Source organism: Aplidium turbinatum, chromosome 1 (assembly GCF_918807975.1).
Source record: "Aplidium turbinatum chromosome 1, kaAplTurb1.1, whole genome shotgun sequence".
Lineage (NCBI taxonomy): Eukaryota > Metazoa > Chordata > Ascidiacea > Aplousobranchia > Polyclinidae > Aplidium > Aplidium turbinatum.
Genome location: NC_137472.1, coordinates 59,494,691 through 59,506,338, shown reverse-complemented (window position 1 = coordinate 59,506,338; position 11,648 = coordinate 59,494,691). Strand labels below are relative to the sequence as shown.

Sequence of the window (11,648 nt, the reverse complement as noted above, 5' to 3'; positions counted from 1 at the left end):
TGTCGGAGCAGTGGATTGCTTTTCCATTACCTTTGGAAAAGACAACTATGTTATACATTCACAGACTGCAGAAATATACAAAATACACACTGATTAACCAAATAATTTACAAACCTAATTTTTAATGCAATACGTAATACATATGACATGATTAAACAACACGCTGATGACTGTGGTATGCTGACTACCCAGCCTATGATACCAAACTGGATGCATATCTACCTGCCATAAATAAAGCTCTCCTGAGTTCACTCGCCACCATCCGCACTAAAACTTGTAAATGCCTTGCCTTCTATTTTACAAAAGTTACCATGAATATTAATCATTGCCTCTGAGGCTATGATTACCTATTATTTAAGCATTTTCACCCACTGTGGCAAGGTGGGTGAAAGTACACAAATGTGGTTCCTTGCGTACCACAAATGCCAAAATCACCAAGCTGAATCACTTTAAATTATAGTAATAAAATAAGGCGTTTAAGTCCAGTGTATGTTTACTGCACTGATGAGACCTTAAGGTGGAAAACAATGACATCCTGTCTGCAGTTATGTTAATGCTCTTAGTTCGCCAATTGAGCACTCTTCTATCAGACACCTTGTTGTTGCATTGTGCATAGCTCACTGCTCCAGCAGTTTGAGCACTTTCACCCTCTCTGACAAGGTGGGTGAAAGTATCAAAATGTGGTACCTTGCATAAAATGGAAAAACCACTCAGCTGAATTAATTATTTAACCTAGTAATAAAGCTGTGAAGAAATCCTCCAAGAAATAAGCTAATAAATGACTGTTTTGGAAATGACCTTTATTTATTTACAATTTTTTTTGTTTGAGTCTGATCAAAAAAGTTGCTTTCCCTTTGTGCTGATAACTAGGAACAAATTTCACTGACTGAAACAATCTATTAGGGTCCATGTCCGTAATTGCGACCAATGATCATCGATGTAATTGCATCTACTTACTAATTTGTAAATATTTTGCAATTGAAAATATTTTGACAGGAAAAAAATTAATAGTATACGTATATATTTAATTGTTTATCAATAATATTGTCACAACTTGTAAAAGTTTTATCCGTTTACGCTAACTATGTGACTTGTCTTTTGGTTTTCAAATTACATTTTCAGAAAACTTTGTTTTTGATAAAATAAAAAATAGCATCCTGACTTTCAAGTGGCATAAAAATAAATATATCAACAAGAAGTGCTTTTATCAGGGTCTACGTGTTGTTGCTGTCATTAAGTTGTTTACTGCACATTTTTATGAATTGTTTTGTTAAGCGAACAGCGCAGAATTACTCTACCAGAATGACAGTGGTGTTTGAATGCATTTTAGAATTAAAACAGCAATCACACAATGCGCTATTGCAACTTTAAAACACATACCAGTAATACCACCAAATTATTACACGCTTAAGAGTATGAACATATCTTTCTAATATAAAAAATAATAACTGTTTAAGTTAACAAATACAAATGGTTGCAAATACGCACATGGACTATATTCTAAATACGGTAATCTTTACCAATGACTGTAATAGTGAGAGGTCAGCTAACCTCAACCGAAAGACTGCGGCAAAACCTGTTTCTAGAGTACTGTACAATACATTATCAGCTACGGTATGCTTGTTAACATTACTAGACTAGAGTCTGTGAACCACTAATCAGATTGACAAAGTGAAGTTTCTGCGTGTAAGCTATTCTATTTTACAGAGGTTGGCAAAGTAAACAAAGTGTTGGACAGGATTGCCATTGAATTATTCTATATATCTACAAGGTGCCGCTAAATGGATATCAGTCCTCAATGTCAGGACTGTGAGTCGGGCAAAAAATATGCGACTCCCACCCTTTGATTCACAACTAGCTCAATTGGTTAGCGCGTCACTTCTGGAACGAAGAAGCTTCAAGATCAAGCGGCGTTGGTTCGACTCTTGGGGTGTGCGCTTGAGCAACGCACATTAAGGACTGCTCTCCATTCAGCGGCATCTAATGGATGGATTGTTCCCTGGCAAAAAGACTTCAACAATCGGAAACTCTGTCAGTCTTGGTGACCGGGTCTGCGTCAGTGATTCAAAGCCTCTACAAGTATGCGAAACTGCCAGGATTAAGCTCTGCAAGAAGCTTTCCCAGTCCGAGGATAAAGATTCAATCAATCAATATTTCTGCACATCATAATCTCTCTTTTTTCCAATTTCTATCCAACTCCGGTGTAGCAGTCCAAGAGTTACTGCATGCCAAAAGTTACAAGAGTTGCCAAATATTTCATTTAAATTTTATTTAATTTTGTTTTAAAAAATAATTAAATTTTTAACCTCTCAAAAGATCAGATTAATAATTATAAGTATTTTGTAATGTTAACTGAAAAGTTTGCATTAGTTTGAGAGCAATGAATTCATTACACTTAGTTAAAACAATTTTCGCTTTTCTATCGATTGTGAAAACGCCTGGCACCGCTGGTAACTTTTGGACTGACAGTAACTTCCAGACTGCAACACCGCAGAAGCAGTCCAAAAGTTACTGCTATTGTAAGTGGGTGTGCATTTTCGAAATTCTTTTGGGAAAACTTGTAAATGGACTGAAACTTCGCTTGGTCAGTAGATTAAACCCTCTGCAAGTGTGCGAAAGATGAATCCCAAGGATAAATATTCTCACCACGAAACCATAATCCTAGACTTTTAAGTTTCGTGCCACGTGTTTTCGATGGGAGTCCAACGGAAATTCATTGGAATCTCAAAGTGTTCAACACTTTCGTAAAAGCTAAAGCCTTCCCGCGTGTGACACTGTGATAGCCTACTCACTGAAGGTTGATGGCGTTTTGACTACCGGTTGGCCTACATGTAGCCTAAGTTAACTTTATATTTCTTCAAAACGGTAGTTATGAAAAGCCGGACCAAAAATAGGCTCAGTGCTTCATTCACTAGAAAACTTTGGTTTTAATTTTCATGAAATAGGCCTACATAAAATATAGTCAAAGACTATGTTCGTCTACTACGACTCAAGACCAGCGGCTAACAAGTCAGCCTTCAAATGCAAACTTTGCACGATATATTAAGGCCTGTATAGCTTATTAAATGCCACCGATTCACGTAGGCCTATAGCCACGATTTAAACTTTGAAATGTTTGTAGCGATGATCAATTAAATTATTTGTTTCAACAGAGCCATATAGCCTACAATGAGTCAATAAAACACTCATATTACTACATTGTGAATCGTAGGTTGCATTATAGCACAATCAGGATGACAGCAAAAGACTATAGGCTAAGTGGTCATCTAGTCAATCACCTCCCCATGCAAATTTATTTGCCAACGCACGTAAGGCACGGACACAACTTCAAATGGTATAATACAAACAAATCAGGTTAAAATGATAGCCTACGTAAATTGTTAGGTTACAAATTCAAATTTCATTCCAATACAGCAAAAATTTCTGGTACAAAACTCATCTTTTAACTTTCATCTTATTTTCGCTTCATTCCCAATTACGTTTCTGCTGTAGCCTAAATCATGTTGTTAAGATGCAATGGTGGATAAGTCTTCAAGTTCAACATGTTTCCAATGTTGAAATCATTTATACAAATCTGCTGCAAGCGTCAAATCTGAAAACCCTGTTTTAGTAACTTCTGGACTGGCAGTAACTTTCAGACCGCGTATACGCGGTCCAGAAGTTACGGTAACTTTCAGACCGCAGTAACTCCTGGACCGTTACACCGGCTTCTATCTTCTATGTTATCAGATTTTTCTGGGTTGCCAGATATTTTTTAGTTTATGTCCTTTTTGATTTTTTTAAAAATTTGTTCTCAATTCAGTTGGTTTTAAATCTTTATCCTCGGACTGACAAAGCCTTGATAAGTTATTCTTGGTAGTTTCGCATACGTGTAGAGACTCTTGATGCAGGGCCGGTTACCGAGATTGGCAGAGTGAAGTTTTTCAATTGTTGAAGTCAGGGGCGGATTTACCTATGGCGCCGTGGCGCAGCAGCCCCTCTAAAATTCCAATTTATTTTTTTTATGTCTGCATGCAAATTTCCTTTTTATGCTATAGCCTACTTTAACTTGTAAATTTCCATTTTACTGACGTAAAACAATGCGTGATGTTTAGTCTCGGCAAGTAGACCTACTAACCGCTAACAACCGCTGATAACGATACAAGAGACAATGGACATTATATAAAATACTAATAACTAATAAAGAAACTTTTTTTAACTCAAGTTTAGATAATATAATGCATGGCACCAATCCAGATTTTATGGCAGTTTAGGCAGAGAGATAGGATGGAATGCCATACATCAATTTTTTGGACAGTAAAGCTGGATCTGGTCTTGAACACATCTCTGCTAAATTTATTACGTAGCCTACTGTATTATATTCAAAACATGTTTGTGATCGAATTACTTGTTTGAGGAAATCTAATGTCATTTTTATACGTTGTTACAAATTACAATTACGTATTGAGACGTTTTTGCAACATTATCAGCATGAGCAGTTTAATCGTATTGTTCTTTTGTTTGCTGATAGTGCATATAGGCCCGATTTCGCTTAGGCCATTCTACAAAATAGAAGTAGTAGACTCTTATTGCTGCAAGCGCTTTGTTCATATTTGAATTATTTTTTTATTCGCAATATCTTAACTGAGTACCACTCACTTGCAGGGCCGGATTTAGCTGATGGGGGGCTCGGGGCACTTTTAGATCGGGGGGCCCCCATGCAAAAACCGCCTCTGCGTCTAAAGTAGCATCAATCCAGCACTGCACAGCATTTTGCAGAAACTTCAAAGGCTGAAAGGAAAAAAAAATAACACATAACACAACATTTTTTCCACGTAAGGGGGCCCTTCAAAAGTCGGGGGGCCCGGGGCACCTGCCCCTTCTGCCCCTCCTAAATCCGGGCCTGCTCACTTGTACTAAGTAGGCTACACCTAGGCCTCACCGTTTGAATGTTTTTTATGATGAATTTTTTTGGGCTATGCACCAGTGAGCTTCAGGCACTCTAGGTTGGTGATTTATTAAAATGGATTTTAGTAGTTACCCCTTTTCATTCACTTGGAGCAATCACTGTTGTATAGCCAAAAGTTTTAGTGGAAAATACCTAAATTATCATTTCACGTTTGTTATTGCTTTTAATTGCCACGAGCGGCATTATGGCATTGCCTCAACTTTACAACTGATTGTCACTTGTGGTGTTGATTTGTGATGTGGGAATGACTGGTAGCCTATCTGACTTAGATAGGCAATTTTATAGAAAAAAACGAAAAAATTTTCCCAAGCCAGTTGCGGTGAGGTTGTTTCATACTTCTTTGGCGCCCCCTAAAATTTTGCCCTAAATCCGCCACTGGTTGAAGTGTTGTTGCTGGGGAATTATTCCATTCGCTAGGTGCCGCTGAATCAGAGCCACTGGCTGAATGGAGAGCAGTCCTGAAATGCATTGCTTAAGCGCACACCCCCGAGAGTCGAACCAGCGCAGCGTGATTTTGAGCCGGGCGCGTAATCCCAGAGCTAACGGGAAACGGGGCGGATTAAGTTGCGATCGCCATTGAAAAGACGACATTCACAAAAACTGACTTGAAAAAGCACTTCTAGTTTGTAAAAATTGCAAACAAAAATTTTATTGTTCATCGTTTTGTGTCAAGTCGGAGACTCGGAGTCTGCCTTTTTTCAACGACTCCGATTCTGGACATAAGTTCAGTTAAGTTTGTGTTTATTTCTGATTATCACAACAAAAAACAATAACCTATATACCAACCATAGCAAAGGTCTTGAAAAAGATAGAAACAGCAAAACCTGGGTGTTATAGCGTGTATGATACTAAAGCAGAATAATTATTGTAAAATATGGCACAGTTGCAACACCTTAGTAAAATTTTAATAATTAAAAAAAAATCGAAGAAAAAAAAACAAGTGAAATTGTTTTTAAAAAATTATATAAGTAGAAAACAATGGAGAATTAGCATTAGATCTTTACACCCTCAACTCCATCAGCAGTTTTGATAACGCACAAGGTCGATCAACATAGCAGCTTTTTACTTACTAAACTGCTGATAAATCGTAATCGCTAATTATTTTGAACTTTGGAAACTTTAATTACATGCGAGGATCTTTGGACTGTCCTTTTGATAAGGTGTTCTGAAAACCTTATTTCCATATCTCACACAGACTTTGCTCTTACATTGCATAATAGATGCAATCAGTCACCGTCGTTTTCGTTGTTGATTCAACGTCGGCGCACGTTGGGTAGGGCTACCATACGTCCTCTTTTAAGAGAATTTGTCCTGTTTTTTCAGGAAAAAACCCACCACATGGAGTGGCAAAACAACACCTCCCGACTCCGTGATTTCCTACCCGACGTCGATGCCCACCCTCCGGGAATGTCCCTCGCAAGACTTTCGTGGGTCCGGCTTAACCGCCTACGAACCGGCGTCGGTCGCTTTCGTTCAGACATGTGCAGATGGGGTCTGGCTCCCTCACCGGGATGCGAGTGTGGCGCCACAGACCAGACAGTAGACCATGTTGTCCATGACTGCCCAATTCATCAACCACCACATGGAACGCTAAGACTGAAGGCCCTGGATAACGAGACTGTCGAGTGGCTGATGACATCATGCTCAAACATATAGTCCGGAAGAACAGCTCATACGACGAAGAAGAAGGCATAATATTATTTTTCTGTGCTAAGCACCTTTTACAAAAGTAGCCTACAGTGTTTGATTTTATTTTTTCATAAAATTCACTAAGTTACATGTCAAATCAACATTACTTTTTCAAGTGAGGAGAGCTTTCTTTGACATTCTATTCTAGCATTGTTTGACATTCGGGAGGGTCAACGAGACAAGCAGTGGCGTAGCCAGAGAAACAATTTTGGAGGGATCAAATATTTGATGAATTGAAGAGAACGACAAAGTGTTTGATTTAAGCTATCACCACCTGATGTGCGATGGCTTATCCTATCCTGTGAGTGGCGTATCCTGGTGGCTTGAGCAAGGGAAGCAATAAAACTGATGGGGATTAGAGCGTGCCGAAGGCACGCGTATTCTAAGAGGGTCCGTGGGCATGTTCCCCCGGAAAATTTTTGCAAAATTACACTTAAATAATGGATTATAGCGCTTTCTGGAAGCACTTTTAGGGTAATATTTGTATGAAATTTATTAGCAGATAAACAGCTATTAACTTATTAACGGTAGCTCTTACACACGAACGGGCAAAATCTGCGACTAAAATTAGAGAACACCAAAAACTCAGCTACACAAAAACCCAACAGGGTGAGCCATTCTGAAATTGCTTCCACAAATTAGATAAAAGAAACGTAAATCGCGTAAATTTTGCGCGATGTAGCTTAACTTACGATTTGCAAAGTTTATTGGTGTCTTTCGGCGTGTCTAAAACAAGTCCTTGGGGTTGTTAATAGCCAGTTGTCTTGGAAAACTTTATAAATTTCTAAAAATTTTATTATATTTTCAACAAAGGGCTCAACTTCGGAATCCAAACTTTGAAATTTTTTAGGGGGCCATGGTCCCTTTCGCCCCCTGGCTACGCCTATGGGGACAAGGCGTTAAAATCGGGACTGTCCCGGCTAAACCAGGACATATGGCAAGCCTGTAGTGCATTATTGCCTTTCGGTCACATTAGTTTTGTTTGTTTTTTTATTTTTTGTTTTCAGCGAAATTTAGTTTCAAAATCAGCGGAATAAAAGTTTGCTGTTTGTCGACGTGAAGACTTTTCTAATTTTGTGGAGAAAGGTATTTTTATCAGTTTCTGCATCACTAAAATCTTTTTTCCTCGTTGGTTTGGTGGTCAACCATAGCCTACCGATTGTATTTGATATCTGAACTTTTTTAATCTTTTATTCAATTCAATTTTTTTCATTGCTGGCGCAAATATGTACGGTACCTGTAGAAAACGATTAAATACACGAATTTCGCACCAACAAAAGGAAAACTATGACAAAACCAAAAGGTTTCAAAATATGCATCGATAAAAAAGCTACTCGATAAACGATAAAAAACTTTGTTTGGAAAACACTATCTTAAAAATGCACAGCCATCAAATCTAGAAAAAACAAAAATTTTGCTTCGTAGGTTGTAGCCTAATTTGTAAAAATAGGCATACAATCAACACTTGCAAGTGTAAAAGGGAATTTTAAATTTTACAATATAGCTTACAAAAGAAATTTAAAAAGTAACAAGTTTCATCAAGTTTTAACCTTGAGAGTCTCCAATTCAAAAACCATGTTGTGATGTCATAAAAGACTCAGCCTGATAAAAATTATAGGAAACTGGCTCAACCGTGTAACCTCTGGTGTGACCGTGCGGATTGTTAAAAAAAAGTAAATAAAAATAGAAATATAATAAAATGCAGACATACTGCTTCTTATACTGTAGCAATCCAAAATCATATGCCTGACAGATATAGCCTACTAACTGATTTGACTACCTGACTCCATTAAACTATTCCCATACAATTACTACTCGAAGCTCGAACTATAGGCTACCGTAATTTTTAGTTATCAGAAAGTGTTCATATAATATTGTAGGTCTATAATAAAAATGAATTTAAATATTAAGGAATAACGAAATAATAAAAGATTGCGAATTATCACATTTTAACAATACAGGCTAATCCAAATTGCATACATTCTAATTTTTATTCTCTTTCGTGTCGCTGTCGTCAACTTCTCTATCGTCAAAAAGCGAATACGTTTTATTTCTGTTCCCCCTTTTTGTCTATTTGAAGCAGTTTAGGTGGAGAAATAGCCTACATTCACTTGTTAGGAAGGAAAAGATAATTAGCATGATGTTAGATTGCTACAGAGACCTCTCCTACCCCCGGTTTCAATTTAGCTCAAATCTGAGACTTTTATTTTTAGTAGGCTTCAATTTGCAAAGTATGTTGAGGTTAGCCTACTCTTTTTCTTTAAATGTTGCGACTACTTGCTTTAGTCACTAGTGTAACAGGCCAACTTTGCTTTTCAATAAGATTTGATTTTTGTGAGTTGGTTATTGGATTAATGCTGAAAAGCTTTTACACAAAATTTCGTTTGATTTGAACAACGAAATATTTTTATCTGTCATTTCGAAATCATAGCAATTGGTTTCCCTAAACGCAAAAAATATGAAATACGCTGCAGGAGAGCGCTACAACCCAGAAAGTGTTATATGAAGTGCAAAGTGAGGCACTTAGAATATATTAATGTGCTTGGTTGAAGTGATTTTGATTTTGCTGTCAAGCATAAAATGGTGTTTAATGCGACAAAGTCTGCTGGAACGCTTTTCTCTCCTCGCAATTTTAAGTTATCATCTCCACTTAAACTCATGATTTCAAATCAACTTGTTGCTTTTAAAGAAAATATCTAATACCTTGGTGTTCATATCAACTCTGCTTTAAAAGATAACAATGACATAAACAGGCAAACAAGACGTATTTACTGTGATGGAATGGAAACGAGTTAAGGGTCAACTTCTCAAAATGCTCAATTTCTATCAAAAACCACCGCACCATCAGCTTGACTTCACATATCACAAAAATTGTACTACGCATTATCATGAACCGAATCAAGAACAAAATCAACGATGAAATTGCTGAAGAACAGTACGGATTCATGCCATACCGCGGCTCAAGAAATGCTGTAGCCTATTTGTATTAAAAAATATCGCTCAAAGATCAATTGAAATGAAGAAAGATTTGTACATCGCTTTCATTGATTATAAGAAAGCTTTCGACCAAGTAAAACATACCAAATTACTGGAGATGCTAGGTCCTAGGTAACATTGGAATTGACGATAAGGATCTACGTATTTCTTCAATACATTTACTTTGATCAAATTGCAGCAACAAAGATCAATCACAACATCAGCGATTGGATATCAATCCAGAGAGGCGTTAGACAGGGATGCGTGCTCTCTCCAAGCCTTTTTTCATTATACAGTGAGATGATGAGATCATCATCCAATGTCTTGACGATGAAGCTGGCGTAAATGTTGGAGGAACTAAATTTAATAACCTGAGGCAGGGCCGTAGCAGCACAGTAGCCTATGTGGCCCTCTCCGAACATAGGCTAAGTCCGTGGCCCTTTACAATGCAGAAACTGGAATGTGGTATTTATTTTACGCAACATGTTGGGTTCATAAGTTATACATAGGTCTAGTAGAGGGCACAGTTTCGCGAATTAGCGAAAACGCTTTGGTTAGCGGATTAGCATTTTCCCTAATATTTAGAAATTTTAGCGGACTCGTTAGCGAAAGTAAATTTATTGAAAATCCCCTGATTTCTTTGTTGAAAGCTAACTTTTACGTTAGCAGCGCCCACCACTGTGTAAGTGTGTAACTGTGTATAGGCTACATAAGTCTACACTCTACAGCAGGGGTCACCAAATGGCGGCCCGCGGGCCGCATCCACGCTGTATCGCTGCGGCCCGCGGAAGGTATCAGCGTACAAGTATAACCAAAAATACCTTCTTGAGGAGTTACAGAGCACGAAGGCAAAAATACTTTCCGGGAAGCATATTTTCGCATTGCATACGATTCCACCGACCGACCGACCAACCAGTTATAGTTCTAGGTGGGGGTTGCTTAAAGTCATTCCAATGCGATGTTCAGCCACACTGTCCCAGTGGTTAATTAAAACGTCTGTTTTCGAATTTCAAAATTGTCTGTGAGCAATAAGCATAGGGTTGCTTATTTTAAGTTTGCAAATGTCATATAAACACTAGTGCAAGTTTCACCGTTATTGTGTTTTACAAGCAGTGTTCTCTTTATGCAAGTTTTTGTTGGCAAAATGGGTCGGTGTGCCAACTCAATTTATAATAAATTGACAAAATATTACATATAAATTTAAAGACTTTTTCTTATTGTATTATGAAAATATTTAGCTTAGTACTGCTAAACGTTTTTTTTTCTTTTTAGAAACATGGAACGCTTCACGATTTTGCGTGTCATCCTTGCGCAGGAGCCATGCTAATATTTTCTGATGAAGATATCTATGGTGCTGCGAAAAGGAAAGTTAGAACATCTCTCTCTCACAGGAAAAATTGAAGCGAGGCGTGCCTAGGGATAGGCGTGCCAGTGGCGTAGCAAGGGAATGTGCCGCCCAGGGCGGATTCAGATTTTGCCGCCCCTTCAAGAAAAAGCATGTGAAAATGAAATGCGTTTTTTTATCAGATTATAATCAAAAATCGTAGTCTGAAAGTGCCGCCCGGAACGGTCCGCCCCTCCCCCCCCCGCCCCCCTAGCTACGCCACTGAGGAGTGCCCAAGGCAGACAAAGATTAACCTACTTAAACCAACAAACCGACAAAACTAACACCAACATACACCTAATACACAAAGTAAACAACAGAGAATCTTGGAAACTTTTCATAAAAGAGGCAGTCAATGCTTGGAATCAAGTGCGACAATAAAAGAAGGAGGTAATTAATATGGACTTATTGGTCTGATGCAAATAAATAATAAAAAATAAATAAAATAAAAACTACTGCAAATAGGCCATTAATATCCTACAGTATAGCGAACAAAGTAGCAAAGAAAACAAGCCCATAATAGCCCCTCGCTTTAAAATTGTCTCATACTCAAAACACCAACATCATTTGAACATCAACAAACTTACACAAAACGAATGTCAATCTTGTCGTGGTTTTCAAACCGTGACGAACTGACACAATTTAACAAAG

General features: G+C 37.9%; 1 pseudogene; it reads right to left on the bottom strand.

Annotated features, from left to right (window-relative positions):
* Positions 1-10,883: 10,883 nt before the first annotated feature.
* LOC145784956 (U6 spliceosomal RNA) lies at positions 10,884-10,980 on the bottom strand (annotated as a pseudogene).
* Between the last annotated feature and the right edge of the window lie 668 nt (positions 10,981-11,648).